The sequence below is a fragment of the Contarinia nasturtii genome, unplaced genomic scaffold, assembly GCF_009176525.2.
Source record: "Contarinia nasturtii isolate CC-2019 unplaced genomic scaffold, AAFC_CNas_1.1 Cnas_scaffold_630, whole genome shotgun sequence".
Taxonomy (NCBI): Eukaryota; Metazoa; Arthropoda; class Insecta; order Diptera; family Cecidomyiidae; genus Contarinia; species Contarinia nasturtii.
Window position 1 is genome coordinate 2,394,801 of NW_022197981.1, and position 7,441 is coordinate 2,402,241.

Sequence of the window (7,441 nt, forward strand, 5' to 3'; positions counted from 1 at the left end):
TGTAGTGATAGAAATGTTTTTTTTATCATACTCTATTGAATTGAAAATACACGACAAAAATGACCAGCCAAAGAAAAATGTAAAAAAGAAGGAAAAAAATAGCTCTCATAAATATAGATATTGAAATCTACCAGACGGGCGTACACAAACACATATTACGCTAAATGTTATAATATTCCCACATTTGTAAACGTGGGATATACACAATATTGTTGCGATACGAATTTTGTCCATCAACATAATGACAATAAATATAACAAAAATAACAACAAAAAAATGTGTAACAAACGAGTCATAATGGAGAAGAGTATAAAAACGGCTGTTCAAATAAAGAAATCGATAACAACAATCACCTTATTCAAGATTTTGTGATGTATTTTGTAATTCATATTCCATCGAGAATCATATTTTCTATTCCACATTATTTTCATTACACAAAACACATCAAATAACACAATTTATTTTCATTTGTTAATGACAGAAAGTAATAATCATGATAAACGCACTGTATTTCTTTCACTGTTTCCGTTTCACTTCACTCTTTTTAGTCGCGGTTGACAATGTAAAACAAAAATCTCTATGTTCTTCAAATGTTCACATTACCTCTTTTTTTCTCTCTCTACAATTCATTTGAAATGTCGTGATTGTTTGTTGATGGTGTATATGAAATCTGTATTTATAAAAATGTTGCTGTCAACCATGTACTATTTGTTTCTACTCTCTTTATTTTACTCTCTTTCTACTCTCTTTTCGCACTGTATTTCTCTTTTGCACAAATAAATTATTCACCGTACACACATTAAAAAAAACCCGAATTTATTTGACAGAAGGGAAAAAAACACACAACAACGTGAGAAATTATAATTCGCGCGCACTATGTGGATTTCTTATAATTTTGTTAAAAAATTACGAGAATATATATTGTTGAGATTGTTTGTGTACGAAGCGCGTCTTATTCAATACTCTGTACACTTTTCGCGTGCATTTTACGATGAGCATCGTAAAAAACCTCGTTACACTTCGAATGATTTGACTCGACTGGTTGTGATGTTGTGTTTATTAAATTGGATGTCGTCGCCACTTTGCTTCTAGTGCTGCTGCTGCTGCTGTTGCTGATGTGAAGCGAAATGTGTGTTTTCATGTTATACTGTGTTTTGTGATTTGCTTTACTTTGCCATGCCTGTGCATACTACGTTGCTGTATATGTGCTCAGTAGTAGAGAGTCGTTTCTTTTTGGCTGTCAGTTGCTCGGTTTTTGCTATTTTGCTGTATAGTATTGCTGCTGTCTGCACTGTTATTGTTGTTGGTGTTGTTCCTTTCTTTCGTATGCGCATTCACTTTACGGCCCCTAGTCACTCATCATCAGGTCTTACGGTTCTCCTATTAAAGCACACCATTGCTTGAATACGTTGCTTTTAACTTAGCTCAATGTTATTTTGCCGCCGTACCGTTTTGTATTTATGTAGGTATATGAGAAGTCGTATGTCGTTAACGTGTGTATTGCGTTTTCGCTTTGGAATATCTTATCTCAACTCTGTACGTAATCGACCAAATGAGAGACAGAGACAAAGAGAGAAACATTAAACTGAGCCTTGCTGTTACCGTTTGCACCGTATATTTTTCTCAAGCTATTCACGTGTTTTAAACAGCCCGAGAAATGAAAAAAAATATATATAAAAACGAAACTATCCAACTAGTACTGTGCTCACTCATAGTTTAGTTGGTGTGCATGAGCTTCGTACGCTATACCGCATTACTGAAAAAACACACCGTGCACAAACATGAAATAAAATGATGGAAAAAAACACATGAGCAAATAATTCTTGGAGCTAGGCTTTACTTGCTTTGGAAGCAATATTATGCACCTCATCTCTCTGTGTATGCAAAACAATACTCTCTTTCGATTTACCAATATTAATGTTTTTCTTTTTATTTCAGTTGCTTGCCATACCAAATATTTTCCTCTCTCTCTTTCTCTTCCTCTCTCTATCGTGTGTGTGTATTGCTTTTTGAGACATTTTATATATCGTACGATGAAAAGTTATTCGCGTATATTTTATGCGTGCTTTTGACATTATACATTTCCCGAATGAAACTGCATATTTTCCATGCCAAAAACGATGAAACTTCATCGGTTTTTAGCAAATTTATACATATAATACTGAATGATATGCCGAGTGAATGAATGCGTGAGCAGTAACAGAGCCACAGGGAAACTCGTGTCAAACAATTGAGCCAATTACCAATTCGAAAATAGTGCATGATTGCGTCAAAATAACACACACACAAACACACACACACACACACATTCTCTCTTTCACTCACATAACCACATTCAAGACATTTTCACGAGCAAAATGGAAACAAAATTGCTTTGGTAATTTACAATAAAAATCGATGTGGATATTAATAGCGTAATTCCCATTTCCCATTTTTTTTTTCTCTTTTGAGAATATCGCATACATATTGGACAATAATGTATGAGTGTGTGTTACGGAATTTTGCTTACTCATTACAAATCAATAAATTTGAAGTTGTTGTAGATCGCACAAATGATGATTGAAATGAAATGAAATCACGCACAAAAAACCATTCAAAGAATTTGTTTTATGCAATGATAATAGAAGTGGATCAAAATCATTCACATCATGCGAAATATTGAGCATTTGTTCAAATATCATTATTATATATGTACTTTATGAATTCTTGTCAACATTGTTGAAGAAAAAATTAAGAAGAGAGCGTACAGGGTTACGCTAATGCGAAAGCATCTCACTGATAAACTTAAATTCGGTAGAAAGCGTATTCTTATCGCCTCATATGAGTGTCACACATATTTTATTTCGATTGAAAAAGCGAACGTTCGCAATTAAAAGAATTTTTTGTTTGTCAATCTTTTATTAAATTATTTAAAAAGATGATGAATTTGCCACAGTGTAAAAATGATTACTTTGTTGCTGATATACATATAGTAATACAGTATGATTATTTTAATGTGATAGCAGTTGCCGAATAAGAGATTTACGTGAATTTATTTCGTGGTTTCATTTTCTCGGTTAGTCTGTAATTTATTTTAAGCCGGATTCAATTATGTTGATTAAAAGAATATTTCGTGTCAAAGTATTGCCATAAGCTCATCATCATTCGTATTAAATACCTTGTGCTGTGCAATGAAGCCAACTGAACAAAAGAGACACCGTTGTTATTCCATATTTTTGTGTGAGTCAATTTTTCTTCTGCATACATATTTCATCTCTTTAAATTTATATTTGCGCTTCCAATTTGCATGATTGTTAAATCACATCAAAACAAAAAAAAAAAAAACTTCATATATTGTATTAATTTTTCACATGCGAATATACACATCGTAAGATTAATTCCATATGCGAAAGATAGATAAAAATCCGTTGCTTTTGAAATTCAGTCGACGATTATTGTCGTCATTGTCATTGTGGTTGTTGCCGTTTAAAATTGAGTAGTTCTCTTTTTCTTCACTCTATGTAATGCCAATTTTCATGTAAACAACCGAATGCCAAATCTATTGTATCATTTGATTGGATATTGTAAGTGAGGAAGAGTGGCAGTTGAGCGAAGAAAAAAACAAACAATTATGAAGCTTTTTCGAACGACTCTGCATAAAAATCACATTTTATTTTCAGTCGAAATTCATTGGGTTTCAATGTCTAATGATGGATTTCTATACGCTTCTTCTTTCTCTCTTTTTCTTTTGAAAATAAAACCGAAAATAAAAACCATCGATTTAAATATAAAAGCTAGGCCATCATATCGAACTTTGTTTTCATTTCAAAAATAAAGCCAGTATCCATGCAGAAAAGACGAGGGATGCAGCGAGAAAAAAAATTATTAAACAACAAACTTGATAGATTCTCCGAAAGAGCTCGGTATATTTTTGTTCAAGGCGGATTCGATAATTTACCACTCGATTATCGGTCGAGTGCGGGTGGAAAAAAAATTAGTCCATTTCGAACATTGTTTATTTTTGTTGGAAATGAAAAATGGAGCAAATTTTTCTTCAGAAACATTTTGTTTCGATGGTGCATTTATTTATTGCCTATTGTCCAAAGAGGCGAAGTACTTGATGCAAAAAAAATGCGATATTTTCCCATTGAAATGTGTTCTAATTGATTGGCTTCCAAGAAGTACGTGATACCTCTCCGATTCTCTTGGATAAAACAAATTTATTTGTTTGATTTATTTTAGTTTTATCCCGCATACAAACATGCACAGGCTTTTACCAGGCTCAATTTTTCTTTCAATTTCTCGTGCTGAAACGACCGTCAAAAGTTCTGCATTGGCAAAAAAAAGCAGAAAATTGATTGGATACATTGTTGCGCACCATGCAGCAATAGTTCAAACTTATTTGCTGCATAATATGTTTTTTTATTGCCATTTACGCAATTGTTCACTATCTATTTGATAAAAATGGTGTGTCTTTGTTTCGCGCAAGTATTTGGTAGGGCCAGCGCGTACCTACAAATTCGCAAACCTAACAAATTTTGTGTCAAGAACAACAGTGGAAAAAAAATCGGTTACATGTGACACGAGGCATGTTATGAAGACGAAACCGTAAGATTTGGTTTTGTACATTTTTGTTATTGATTTGGGCCACTTTTTCTTTGTGCATTGATATATCGTTTTCTTTCAATCGATGTTATATAATATTGAAGTTTTTTCTTTCCTTTTCTCTCTCACTCTCTCATTGTGCTTTTTTGGGGGTATTTTTCCTCCTTCGTTTATGTGTTTGTTTATTTGTTCGTTTGTTCAGTGTAAAAGGTTGTTCGACAGTTTCCACTTGGCTGTTCACAAAACCATAGGAATGAATCGACAGTCGATTAAACATTCAACTGCTGAAATTGCATACATGGGTACGGAAAAAATTTAAAGGGGGGTCAATCAGTCAATCAAAAACCCAAGCACATTGAAAGAATTTTTCTCTCGAAAACGGGATTTTTTCGGCTTTTTTGGAGATCACTTTTGTGATAGCTCAGACGATTATTAATGAGGGGGGTTATCCGGGCTTACACCTCCCCTGAGCCCATGTATGTGGCATTGCATGTACGATGCACATGAAAATCCGAAAGACTGAAAGCACGTTTAAAAATCGACCAAAACTCCCTTTCCCCCTTCTCAAAGTGGGAAGCGAGAATGGAGAAATGAAATAATAATAATAATAAAAAAATTACCAACATGGAAACAACAAAGACGGATGTACATAAAGCGCTTTCAAAGCATGAAACGAACACATACATCCTTTGAACCACGTACCATTTGAATAATGATATTATAGCACATTTAAATACAACGTTTTTAAGCCATCGAACAACAACATTGCAATTGCGGCCTAGTATGGTTCTGGATTTTCTGTTGGATTTTCGTGTGATAGTCATAAATTTTCCTGCTTCATTTGCAACACCTTGCTGCATGTTTTGTGCAGCAGACCGAAAACCATTTGGCATTTCGATTAAACTTTGTGTGCTAAAATTATCCATTATATGTACAATATAATCGATGTGACTTTGTCTTCCTTCTTCTTCTGTTGTTTCTTCTTCTACCTCTGGTGTAGCCTCAATTTTGTGTATGTGTGCATTTCATTGGTATTGTTTTTTCTATGGCCTTATTTTGGGCAGACATTGTTTGGATTCTTTATATCCTTCGGTGCGTTTTTGCATTGTGTTACAATTTACTGTTTTCGTTCGCTCTTTTTTCTCTATCACATTGTTGTTGTTGTTTTTTTGTTTTGTTTTCTCTGTTTTCGTTTGTGTTTGTTGTTATATTTTACATAATTTCTAGGCTCTTTAAATGCTTCAATGTCACCGTATTAATAGAATTCTGACACTTCGATCGTAAGAACCTTGAATTAAAAATTGATTTAGTCACTGTTATATGCATGAGCGCTAAGTACTTAATTAATATTCAAGCACACTGTCAATCCTGACTCTCTTATCGATTCAAATTGTTTCAATTTGGACATTGCAAATGTAAATTGGACGTCCAAATATATTTGACCGGGTAGAATTTGTTTTGTTTGTCATATTGAAAGCAAACCCAAGTGTTTCAGTTGTTTTGATTCGATTTAGATTTAATTATTTCGATTCGGTTTTTATTTGTATTTATTTTTTCGTCTCACTCACTCAAATTTCATTTTGAAATTTAATAATGCGATTGGTCGTTTCAGACTACACTGAATTAAGGCTATACAATTAATCCTTTTAATTGCACACAATCTTAATTATTTATTACCATGAAGAACAGAGAAAGAAACTTAAAATGATAATTGTCAATTTACTTGATTATGAATGGAAGGAATGAATGAATAAATCAATTGTGTGCGCAAAATTCAAAAGAGTGTTGATGCGATTAAAAATTGAATCAAATGAGTTTTTTTTGTGTTACTAATGCAGATTGCTTGGCTGGATGAGATCAATGAAGACATTATGAACTTGTCTCAGAATGAACAATAATGAACAACAAAAATTGCATTACCATTTTCCTGAATTAATTGACGGTTTTTTTCGCTTGAAAGATGTTATTTGTTCTTGTCTCGTCGAACGTAAGAGAAACGAGCATAAAAAGCTAAAAAATAAAATAACGAAAACAAAAGGAAAATTGTACAAACACACAAATATTCAGTTTAAAAAAACATGCGATAATGTAACGGAATCGATCACATCAAATGATAAGAATACGATGAGAAAAACACATTTGTCCATTTCAATTTACGACACAAGACTGAGAGTGTGCAATGTGCACAAGGAATATAACTATGCAAATACATGTTGAAAGGGTGTAATTTTTGAGACGACGACGACGATGGTGGCAGAATTCAAATGCACGAGAACAAATAAGCAGGCATGTGAGAGACGGTATAAAAGAGGAAAAAACATTGTATAATGACGAGAAAACGAACGGAACAAAATGTTACATTGATTTAAATGCGAAAAGTAGAGAGCTCATAGGCTGCATATAACAATCAACAATAGAGTATAAAAAACCATCTTATACCAAAACGATACCACACCGATGTGTGTGCAATAGAAAAAAAGTTTCCAAGTTTGTAATCGAAATGTGGAAAATCCGATGCACACAAGAAGAATCACATATCAGCAGCAACAACAAAAACAGCGACAATATATGTATGTAAAGCACGCGCGCCTGAAGCAGGGAAAGAATGAAAACACCAAAGTAGTTAGAGAAAATTGTCGAATAGTTGAACATTGCTAAACAAGAAAGACAGAAAAAGAAAAAATTACATGAAAAAACGCCCGATATTTCCATCTGGCTTTCATCTCTGATTCAGTCATTTTTTCACTTCTTTCTCTCTCTCTCTCTCTCTCTCTCTCTCTCTCTCTATCTCTCTATCTATCTATCTGAATTTCTTTCTTCTACTTTGATTCGTTGATTTTTGTGAACGGTGTAAAAA

At 33.4% G+C, this 7,441-nt stretch overlaps 1 protein-coding gene across 4 annotated transcripts in view; it reads right to left on the minus strand.

Annotated features, from left to right (window-relative positions):
- The window catches only part of LOC116340320 (serine-rich adhesin for platelets), a 41,267-nt gene extending 34,615 nt beyond the window's left edge, over positions 1-6,652 (minus strand). For 2 of the 4 annotated variants that reach the window (XM_031766758.1, XM_031766759.1), the window contains exon 1: positions 354-1,383. The gene's annotated coding sequence lies outside the window, so the exon portion shown is untranslated. Of the gene's footprint in view, positions 1-353; positions 1,384-6,504 lie in introns of those variants that run through there. The other 2 variants (XM_031766760.1, XM_031766762.1) reach the window with 2 other exon arrangements.
- Between the last annotated feature and the right edge of the window lie 789 nt (positions 6,653-7,441).